Below are 12,312 nucleotides of genomic sequence, written 5' to 3' on the forward strand. Positions count from 1 at the left end.
GAAGGTACACGGAATAAGGCATTAAGTTGATGCTAGCACCCAAATCAAGCATTGCCTTTTCTACTTTCTTGTCCCCTATGGTGATGTTGATAGAGAAACTTCCTGGATCCTTGAGCTTTGGTGGAAGTTTTCTTTGCAACACTGCACTTACATTCTCAGACACCACTACCTTCTCATGTGGTCCATACTTCCTTTTGTAGTTGTTTAACTCTTTGAAGAATTTCCCATAAGCCGGCATGTTCCTAATGACATCAAGCAAAGGTAAGTTAACATTCACTTTACTTAGAATATCAAAAATTTCCTTAAATGACTTATCCTGCTTGCTCTTGGCAAGTCTTCCAGGAAATGGTATTGGTGGAGTGTAAGGTTTCTCGGCCTTGTGAAGATTTGGTGCTTCAAATGAGGAAGTAGCTTGGCTTGGTTCCTCATTTGGTTTCTCATTTTCTCCTTGAGTAACCCCTGCATTCACATGATCAAATTCATTAGTAACTTCATTGCCAACTCTATTATTGGTAACCTTACCATTTCTAAGTGTAGTGATTGCTTTAGCTTGCTCTTGGTTCCTTTGAAGTATCACGGGTTGGCTTGGAAACTTTCCAACTTCTCTTTGGTTCAAGGCATCAGCAATCTGTCCCAATTGTGTCTCCATTTTGGTTAGAGCAGCCGAATGTTGTTGGAAAGTGCTATTTGTGGTTTGTTGGAATTGCAAGGTGTTTTGAGCTAACAACTTAACCGTATCCTCAAGTGTAGTGGCAGGTTTTGGTTGGAAGTTTTGGAATTGATTTTGATTGTTGTTCCTCCATGAAAGGTTGGGATGATCTCTCCAACTTGGGTTATATGTGTTTGAATACACATCATTCCTTGGCCTTTGATTGTAAGAATTCATGAGGTTCACTTGCTCTTGGAAAAATTCGGGGTAGGCCTCCCTAGATGGACATTGATGAGTAAGGTGGCTTGGTATGTTGCAAATAGCACACACCTCATTTGCTTTTGGCACCTTGTTGAGCACGGCTTCAAGTTTCTTTTCTAGGTTAGCTACCTGCAATGAAAGTTCATGATTAGAGCTTGTTTCATATACTCCAACTTTCTTACCCCTTAAATCTTTGTGTTGAGCATTAGACCCCAACATCTCATAAATGTTATATGACTCTTGAGCATTCTTTTTCTTCAAAGCTCCACCTGCTGCATTATCAACAGTTGATTGACATGTTTGGGTTAGTCCATCATAGAAAATTTGCATTTGTAAGTGAAAAGGTAACCCATGGTGTGGACATTGCAACAAAAGGCCTTTAAAACGCTCCCAACACTCATTGAAAGGTTCTCCATCATCTTGTTTGACGTTGAAGATTTGTCCCCTTAATGTGGCTGTCTTTTGAGTGGAAAAGAACTTCTCCAAAAACTTCTTAGCCACGGCATCCCATGTGATGAGGGAGCCAGGTGCTAGAGTCATCAACCAACCCTTGGCCCTATCTTTCAAGGTGTAAGGAAACACTCTCATCCTCAAATTTGCTTCACTTACTCCCTGCAAAGGTAAACCACTCACAACGTTATAAAATTCTTTAACATGAGCTAAAGGATCCTCATTAGGTAAGCCATGTTGAGTATATTAACACAAGTAAGGGTGTCGAATCCACAGGGACTAATTGGACCTATACAACCACTTGTTTTGCAAGAACCTTATTAGATAATCAAACTAATCAACTTAGACAGATTTGTTGTTGTAACTTAAAGAAACTCACAAAAATGAAGTGAACACAAGTGAATAAATCAACAAGTAATGAAATGGGATAGCACCAATGTAGATGAAGCTAGGGATTCGGTTTCACCATAGCTAAACCAATTCCATGCTTGTTAAGTCAGTTTATGCTCAGCAATCTACCTAATTCTTGAGTTTGTTTCACTTAGATTTGATCAACTATATGATGTGTAGATTTGATCAAATGTTCCTAATCATGAACCTAATTGTGATGTGTAACTTTGGTTCCTAATCAAGAATGTGTCATGCATAAGAAACTTTCATAAAACCAAAGGAAACACTAGGCAGGATGTTTGCAAAACATCTCCTTCAATCATTCCCATATCTACCAAGATTATGCATGATGTGTGCTTTTAATATTGGCTATACAACTTGTGGTTAATTCAAATGGTGATCAAGCATTAAAATCAACATACAAAGTCACAATTAAATCAGAGAATGAAACAAGAATTAAATGGATCAACTGAGCATTCTGAATTAACTACATGGCAATCTTGCTAGGCTACATCGAATCCCTAGAAAGAGATTAGTTACACCTCATGTTTACAAATAGTTTGACATAGAAATATATAACATGAGTGAACATAGAATTAAGATGAAGAAACCCTTGAAGAAGAACTGAAGTCGAAAATCCCTTAAGAGTAGCCTTCGGTCTTGGTTCTCCAAATGTGATGTAAATGAAGGTGGATCGGCTGTGAATGAATGGTTTCTGTAAATGGGAGAGAATGGACAGAAAATGGAGTAGCTAGGTGTGTCAATAATGGTCTGATCCTGATGCGAAATATATGAAGCACACAAATTAAACCCTCTTTTTGTCAAATTGTAGTAAAGATGTAAGTAGGGATCGTTCTAGACCGGGGATTAGGAGGGATTGCTAAACGCTTGGAAACTGACTTAAACACTCAAAAACAAAGTTAAAAACACTAAACTAGACTCAAAGAATGCAAAACTAAAAGTTAAAACACTTAAACAAACCTAAAACTTAAAACAGCAACTAGAAGGCTCAAAACTGCCTAAAAACCACTTTCTGGGCAGTTTTGAGCACTTACACTAATCTGGACGAAATTGGTTGAAAACTTGAATCAAAACACCTAGAAACACAAATCAAAACACTTTCTAACTAATCTAAGACTTCAAAATAAAGGGGGAATAGTTTTGGACAGAAATTGAAAACAAAACAGAAACTTTAATTAACACAGATTGTAAAAACGATTTTGGTGAAAAGGATGGATAAAAGGCTAGTTAGGAGGTTCTTCTCCACACATGTCACACTTGCAAACAAAACGATTTTCAGTTGTTCTTCCGATAAACTATGAATACTCAACGCCCCAAGTTAACCGTGAATTGCACTAATTAACCCTCAGTTTTTCCAGAATTTATCAAGTTGGATGATTGCATACGACAACTCAAAACATTCCCTACAAGTTCCCTACATGAATTGCATAATAGAGATACAAGCAAGAATCATTACGTTTTATGAAAAACATAAGCATTGACGAAGCATTTGTTACTATGAATTGCATGAAACTTATGCTAAGAATTCATTCAACGCGATCGTTTTCAATTGATCTTCACTACTTGTGATTATAAGATTATAACTATTAGGTGAAACTCCCTCATAATCTAGCATCATATTCATGCATGAAAACTAAGTGTGCACTCTCAATCAACATACATAAATAAGTATCAATCAAATAGATGAACGAATTGAATCCACAACTTATGAAATAACAACTGAATGTAATCGAATCAAATTGCAAGCATGTACATGGTTTCGAATCACCCCCCAACTAAGGGGGTTTAGTTCCTTATACTCACAACACAAAGTTTATTGAATTGAAACATCGAAGACATAAGAAAGATTACACCTAAAATGCCAAGGAAGTCCACTTTGAAATCTGCACAGAAAGCTCCTCTTTCTTCTTCTCCTTGCTGCGGCAGTGAGGGTTAGGGGGTTTTTGGATGGTTTTGGATGAGGGAGAATGGTGGAAAACTATCTAGGATAGGTGTAGGGCACGGCTAGGAAGGTTTGGGGTCAGAAAATATGGAGTTGGGTGAAGGTTGGGCTCGGCAAAGGTGAGGGACAGGTTCTGGCGTGAATGGAGTTTCTGGATGTGTTTTTGGTTTTTTAGAATGGAGTTAGGATGGTAGGGTGGTGCGGCAAGGTGTGGGAAAGAGTTATGGAGGTGTGGAATGGTGTCTAAAGGTGGAGGATGGTGGCTGGAATGGATGAATGGCTGCGGCAAGGTAGGGATTTGGGTGATGGTGGCTGCGGCAAGGTGGGGAAAGGGATGTAGTTTTCTGATTTTTATGGAGAGGGAAGAAGATGTGCGGCTAGGGTGTAGAAATATATATATATAGGCACTTAAAAACCCTAGCAATTCAGATTAGAACAATGGGCTAGGGTTAAGGTTTGTAAAATAGGGCTTTTTGGATGGAAAGGTGCGGCATAGGCTTAGGGATTTCCAATCAGATTTTTGCATGTGAACAAGGCCTAGGTGCGGCTGAAACAATGGGCTAGGGTTAGGGTTTAGGTACGGCATAGGTCCAAGAGTTAAGGATGGGTCATCCAAAAGCCCAAAACCGAGAATAGAAACTCACGAAAATGGAAACCTCCAAGAATAGAAACTTCCAACTTTAGAAACTTTGGTTGCCAATTCCGATTTAGGAAAGATCAACCCAAAATGGAAACTTTTAGGCTTAGCTTTCCTACTTCAAGTAGGAAACCTCAAATCTTCAACTCTTCAATTTCATCCCAACCTTGCGTTCCAAGCATGTCCTTTTTACTTCAAGCTCACTTTCTGCTCCAAAAGCTCCAAACTGCATCATTTCATGTAATACGTCCGCTAAACCTGAAAACACAAGAAAGTAGCTTAAAAGACTACTTTAACGAAGAAAACATAACAAAGATGCATAAGAACTAGCTAACTAAGGCGCATAAATATGCTCCTATCAAATTCCCCCACACTTAGCTTTTGCTAGTCCTCGAGCAAAACAAACAAAAGAAAGAAAACAAAATGAAACAAACTAACCAAAACAAAACCTAAACCTTCCAACAATTGCCTCAGGGATTTCCAATGCACATGACATGTTAAAGATTGTTATCCCCACAAATTTGAGTCATCTTTACACAAGCACATACTTAATTAAAGCCACCACTTACTAATTCACAAGTAATCAATCAAAACAATGCTTTGAATGTAGTAACATGCCTTAGAGAATTCCCTCAATTCCTTACAAGATATACACTCTATTTTCACTCAGATTTTCTAACTCCACACCCTACACTAGTCATATGTGAGAAGATTGATGTAGAAATGAAAACGAATGCTCACATAAATGTATCACAAAGAACGCAATTTCTAGAGTTATGAAGCATGTTTAGATATGATCTCATGAATGGAATGCTACTACTTAGATGCGAGAACCAGTGACACCATATGCTCATACCAAATTCAAACTCCACAAATTGAAACACATAACACTCAAGATAGAAGTTAAGGGTTGTAATGGGGCTTGGGGTGTTGGTTAACAAGGAAAGGATAAGGAAAACAAACGTTCTTCAAGCAATAGTAAGCAAAGCAATGAAATTGAGACTTAGAATTCACTTAGAGTGCAGAAATTAACTTTAAAACACAAGGGAAAGATTTAAACAACTCCTTAGGGCCGAATTCATTGTTTTGGACCCTTACTTCAACAAACAATACTTTGGAACTCTTTTTCTCAACTTTTCAACTCTTTTTCACACTTTTCATATTTTTTTTTTTCTTCATTTTTTCTTTTTCCACGAATTTTTTATTTTCTTTTCTCTTTCCACACGTGCCTATGGCACACAAAATCACAAAAGAAATACTTCCCCCACACTAGTTTTCTGCCAACATAAATCAAAAGGAATTCAATTTGAATCATGCTTTACTATGCTTTAAGAACAAGGGTTTGGATGGTCCTAAACTAGGCTAGGTGAGGAAAACATGGGTTAACAAATAACGAAGGCTAACAAGGCTCAATGGGGTTAAAACCTACAAATCACAATGACATAGGGCACACGGCATTTGGCTAAGGTGGTGGTAACTACACAACTTCATCTTGAATATGTGTTATGCAAATCAATAACATGCTTTGAATGAAATGGGCATGAGTTCTAGCATTTGGAACTAAATGATGAAACGCCTTCTAAGTAGCACCCAAGCAAAGAATAATGAGATCATGCAACGACTTAGAAAACAAAGAATGCACAGATTTTAACTCTCCAAATAAACGTTTAGGCTCAAGTCTTACAAGGTTGTAGCGTTAGTTTGAGTTTCTTCCTTCAAGCATGTTACAAAAACTAATTTTTTTTCTTTTATGATTGCATGTGAATTCATAAGTTATAACCACAACTAAGCATAACAAAGAGTAAATCAAACTTTCATCCATGTTAATCACTCTCTTTAACAGCCATGTAATTACAAACCGAATCCTCATCATTGTGTTGGAAGGTACCCTAAGACACAAACAAACACACAAAAACAACTCTTTTTGGGTTTTTAAAACAAATTTTTCAAATTTTTATGTAATTTTCGGATTTTTACTTCAAAACACACTAAAACACCTCAAAACTTCTCAAAAACACTTAAAAACAGCAAGGAACAAGTCTTCAAGTTTAGGGTGATAAAATCCCACGAATTTGCATCTAAAACACTTAGTTACCCCCCCACACTTAAATCAAACATTGTCCTCAATGTTTCAAGCATAAAATCGCACTAAACAACAAGAACACACAAACAGCAACTAAAACAACTAAATAGGCAGATTAGAAATAAACAACAAAGGGAAGGGTTTAGGAACGCAAATCTGGAATTGGAGTGATTCCTTGGGCTTCCTTTGTTGAATTGCATGGGTTGCCTCCCAAGTAGCGCTTTCTTTAACGTCGTACAGCCGGACGAAAAACCCATTCATTCTCCATTTGTGCCCACGGCACCCAAAGAAATATCATCCACGGTTTGTTCGACAAAGTTCTCAAAATATGGCTTCAAACGATGTCCGTTCACTTGGAATTCATGACCTGTTTTGAGACTTTGAATCTGGATGGCACCATAAGAAGATATGTTAGTAATAACAAACGGTCCAATCCACTTAGAACGTAACTTACCGGGAAACAACCGTAAACGGGAATTGAACAATAGCACTTTCTGCCCAATTGAGAATGATTTCCCACGGATCATGTTGTCATGGAAAGCTTTGGTCTTTTGCTTGTAAATGCTTGCATTATCGTACGCCTCAAGCCGTATCTCATCAAGCTCATTCAATTGCAATCTCCTTTGATTTCCTGCTTCCTCGAGGTTCATGTTAAACTTCTTAATGGCCCAAAGTGCTTTGTGCTCCAATTCAACAGGAAGATGGCACGCCTTGCCATAGACAAGTCGGAAGGGGGACATCCCAATGGGGGTTTTGTACGCCGTACGATACGCCCAAAGTGCATCATCTAACCGTAAGCTCCAATCCTTCCTTGTTGGCCCCACGGTCTTCTCTAGGATTTGCTTGATCTCACGGTTAGAAACCTCGGCTTGCCCATTAGTTTGAGGATGGTAAGGTGTAGAAACCTTATGGGTGACACTGTATTTCCTCAATAACGCTTCAATAGTCCGATTGCAAAAGTGTGACCCTCCGTCACTAATGATCACTCGTGGCATTCCGAACCTTGCAAAAATGTTAGTTCTAATAAAATCTGCAACCACCTTAGAATCATTAGTCCGGGTGGCCTTGGCTTCCACCCACTTTGACACATAATCAACCGCAAGCAAAATATATGTAAAGCCATACGAAGAAGGAAAAGGACCCATAAAATCAATACCCCAAACATCAAAAATTTCAACATTTAGGATAGAAACCTGCGGCATTTGGTCCTTTGCACTAATACCACCCATTCGTTGGCATTTATCACATGTTAAGCAAAAAGTTTTAGCATCTTTAAAAATACTCGGCCAATAAAATCCACATTGTAACACCTTAAGGGCTGTGCGTTGCGTACCAAAGTGCCCTCCACATGCATATGTGTGACAAAAACTCAAAATTGAATGACATTCAGAATCGTGCACACAACGACGTATAATCTGATCGGGGCAAAATTTCCATAAGTACGGATCATCCCACACATAAAACCGTGCATCATGCCTAAGTTTATCACGTTGGTGCCTAGTGAACTCACTTGGAATACGTTTTGACACCAAAAAATTAACAATATCAGCATACCAAGGTGCACTAACCTTAATGGACAACAATTGTTCATCGGGGAATGTCTCCAAAATCGGCACCAACTCCTCATTATGCACCATTCGGCTTAGGTGGTCAGCCACCACGTTCTCACTTCCCTTCTTGTCCCGAATCTCTATGTCGAACTCTTGAAGTAATAATATCCATCGAATTAGCCGTGGCTTGGCTTCCTTTTTGGTGAGCAAGTACTTCAGAGCTGCATGATCAGTGAAAACAATTACTTTAGTTCCAATTAAATATGATCGAAATTTATCTAAAGCAAAGACAACGGCAAGAAGTTCTTTTTCCGTAGTGGAGTAGTTCAATTGTGCATCGTTCAACGTCCGAGAGGCGTAGTAAATGACATGCGGCCTCTTGTCCTTTCTTTGTCCTAAAACAGCTCCTAAAGCATAGTCGGACGCATCACACATGAGCTCGAAAGGTAGACTCCAATCCGGTGGAACAATGATGGGTGCCGTGGTCAACAATTCCTTGAGTTGGTTGAATGATGCCATGCACTCCTTGGTGAATTCAAACGCCACTTCTTTTTGTAGGAGTCGGCAAAGAGGTTGTGCTATCTTCGAGAAATCTTTGATAAACCTACGATAAAATCCTGCATGGCCAAGAAACGAACGAACCTCTCTAACCGAAGTCGGAGAGGGTAAGTGACGTACAAGATCTATTTTCGCCTTATCAACCTCAATACCCTTTTCAGAGATTATATGACCTAAAACGATACCTTGTTTAACCATAAAATGACACTTTTCCCAATTAAGTACAAGGTTCGTTTCAACACAACGTTTTAGGATCACACTTAGATTATGCAAGCAACTATCAAACGAATCACCAAATACGCTAAAATCATCCATAAACACTTCAATTATCTTTTCTACATGATCAGAAAATATGCTCATCATACATCTTTGAAATGTAGCAGGTGCATTACATAAACCAAAAGGCATGCGACGATATGCAAAGGTACCAAACGGGCATGTAAAAGTGGTTTTTTCTTGGTCCTCGGGTGAAATGACAATTTGATTATAACCAGAATAACCATCAAGAAAACAATAAAAAGCATACCCCGCTAACCTCTCAAGCATTTGGTCAATGAACGGCAATGGGAAGTGGTCCTTCCTCGTTGTGGTGTTTAGCTTCCTATAGTCAATGCACACCCTCCAACCGGTTTGAATCCGTTGAGGGACAAGCTCATTCTCAGCATTAGCTACCACCGTCACTCCTGATTTCTTTGGTACGCACTGAACCGGCGAAACCCACCTACTATCCGAGATTGGATAGATAACCCCACAATCTAGAAGCTTTATGATCTCCTTTTTCACTACTTCCATCATCGGAGGGTTGAGACGGCGTTGAGCCTCTCTAGTTGGTTTGGCCCCCTCCTCAAGAAATATGTGATGCATACAAGTCGTAGGGCTTATACCTTTGATGTCGGCCAATGTCCAACCTAGAGCAGATTTGAACTCCTTCAAAACGCGACGCAACTTCTCCTCCTCTTGTGCCGTGAGGGAAGAGGAAATAATGGCAGGTAGTGTTTCATTTTCTCCCAAGAAAATGTACTTCAAATGGCTTGGCAAAGGCTTGAGTTCAAGGATAGGTGCCTGAATTATGGATGGAAGCAATTTGTTAGTCGAAATGGGAATGGACTCACGGGTAATATACTTACCATCAAGCTTAGGTGAGGACTCAAGGGCAGCCACAACTTCAAGTAATTCCTCACTAGGGGGCACGACATAGCCTAGTCCAAGCATGCCGTGGGGTACACTAGAATCTGCCCCCTTGGTTGTAATTTCCATTCCTCGTGTAATGACTTTTTCAAGCGCATCGTCATTCAAATCGTCGAGATATCCCTGCGCCAAAGAGTCAATTATATCAATAGAGAAACATGAATGGTCCTCACTAGGGTATTTAATGGAATCAGAAAGATTAAAATTAACAACTTCCCCATCAAATTCCATGGACAAAGTCCCACTATACACGTCAATCTTCGTCCGGGCCGTCTTCATGAATGGCCTTCCAAGTAGAATGGGCAGCGTAGGAGCATGGTCTGAATCATCCATTTCAAGGACATAGAAATCCGCCGGGAAGACTAAATGATTAACCTGCACAAGAACATCTTCCAAAACTCCCTTTGGATAGGCGTTAGATCTATCGGCCAATTGTATTATTACCCCATCATTTTTCAACGCTCCTAAGTTCATAGATGCATAAATGGAATATGGCATAACATTTATAGAAGCACCTAAATCAAGCATGGCAGATTCAAACCTATTGTTCCCAATAACACAAGGAATGGTAAAGCTACCTGGATCTTTACATTTGGGAGGTAATTTGCGTTGCAAGATGGCGGACACATTCTCACCTACCTTGACCACTTCCTTGGTCGCCATCCTCTTCCTCGTGGTACACAACTCCTTCAAGAACTTAGCATACCTCGGAACTTGCTTGATTGCATCTAACAAAGGTATGTTAACTTGAACTTTCCTAAAGGTTTCAAGGATATCCTTTTCTGCCTCTTCTTTCTTCGTTTGCATGAACCTACTAGGAAAAGGCACATTTGAAGGGAAAACATTAGTATGAACTGAATTGGACACATTCTTACCTTTGTGGGACGAATTGGGCAGATTTGGGACATTAGGGACTTGCGGCAAAGGTGGAACCACCTTTGCCGTGGGCTGCTTTGATGCCTCCTCTTCCATTTCCAAAAGTTCATCCTCATTATGACCTGTTTTTGGTGTAGGACCTGCCCCAACTTCCTTACCACTTCTTAGGGTGATAGCTTTGGCACTTTCGAAACCTCCCTTCGGATTTGGAATGGTGGAACTAGGGAGTTGTCCGGGATCTCGAAACTTACCTACAAACTCGGCAATCTGCCCAATTTGTTTCTCAAGTTGATCCACCCTTTTATCTTGGTTTTGCATAGCCTTAGCTTGATCTTCCTGCCCATTAGACAACTTAGTTAGTATCTTAAGAAGTGCATCATTGTCAAGAGACGTACCTGAGGCACTTGGGCCGGATTGGGCTTGATTTTGGGGTGGGCCGTAGGTTTTGGGAAAGAACCCCGGGGGTTGTTGCCTAAAGCCTCCTTGGTTCTGAGGTTGCTGGGGATCCCTCCACTTGAAGTTTGGATGGTCTCGCCACCCCGGATTATACGTGTTGGAGTATGGATCATGCCTTGACTGATTTTGGCCTTGAAACCCAATGGCATTCGCACTCTCCCATCCGCCATTCTCAATCAACTGTGGACATTTTTCAGAGACATGTCCTTGGATGGAACATACGCCACATACAGTTGTTCCTTGCATCTTCATGCCCTCGGCCATCTGAGACACAAGAGAAGTAAGATTAGCCAATTGTGAATGAAGATCGGAAGTCGAACTTACCTCATGTACTTGGTGCCGTGGGGGTCCTCTTTGGCCTACACCTTCGTACTGTTGAGCGTTCAACGCTCTATTAGCAATCAAGACCTTGGCAGCCATGGGTGTCTTGTCCACCAATGCTCCCCCCGCCGAAGCATCAAGCATTTGACGTTCTAGAGGTAGGAGACCCTCGTAGAAGTATTGCAACAGTAACTCCTCCTTCATCTGATGCTGTGGACAAGAAGCAACAAGTGATTTAAACCGTTCATAATATGTAGGAAAAGACTCACCTTCTTCTTGCTGAATTCCGCTTATCTTTTTGCGGAGGAGGATGATGCGAGAAGTTGGAAAGAACTTCTCCAAGAACGCTCTCTTCATACTTTCCCACGATGTGACAGTTCCGGGAGCTAACTCATATAACCAATCCTTGGCTTTATCCATCAAAGAGAATGGAAAAGCCTTCATCTTCAAGATATTTCCGTCAACATTGACGGGAGTCATACTAGAGCAAACTACTTCAAATTCTTTCAAATGTTTGTTAGGATCTTCCATGGACAAGCCATGGTATTTAGGAATATGATGAAGTAAACTTGACTTTAATTCAAACTCATCTGTCTTACCTTGGGCAGCCATGGGGTATTGAATGCACAAGGGCGCGGCATTATCCAAACCCGAGGCGGAAAGCTCCTTGAGTGTACGATTGTCCATGGCCATGCCTTGGACTTCTTCAAATATCCCTGCCGTGGCTTCCTCCTCCTCTTGTTGTACGTTTTCTTCAAGGTCAGATTCGGAACTGGTTGGATGATGCTCTTGCTGGTTCCTAGCTCTCCTTAACTTCCTCTCAAAATCGTCGTCAAAATCCAAGATGTTTGTACGAATCGGTTGAGAGCTTCTAGTCATACATTAGTACCTAAGAAACAAGAAACAAAAATTAGGTCAGAACTTAAATTA

General features: G+C 40.3%; 1 pseudogene; it reads left to right on the top strand.

Moving 5' to 3' along the window:
• The first annotated feature begins 1,256 nt into the window (after nt 1–1,256).
• On the top strand, nt 1,257–1,367 carry LOC126627561 (small nucleolar RNA R71; annotated as a pseudogene).
• The last annotated feature ends 10,945 nt before the right edge of the window (nt 1,368–12,312 follow it).

Source organism: Malus sylvestris, chromosome 6 (assembly GCF_916048215.2).
Source record: "Malus sylvestris chromosome 6, drMalSylv7.2, whole genome shotgun sequence".
In the NCBI taxonomy this organism is placed as follows: domain Eukaryota; kingdom Viridiplantae; phylum Streptophyta; class Magnoliopsida; order Rosales; family Rosaceae; genus Malus; species Malus sylvestris.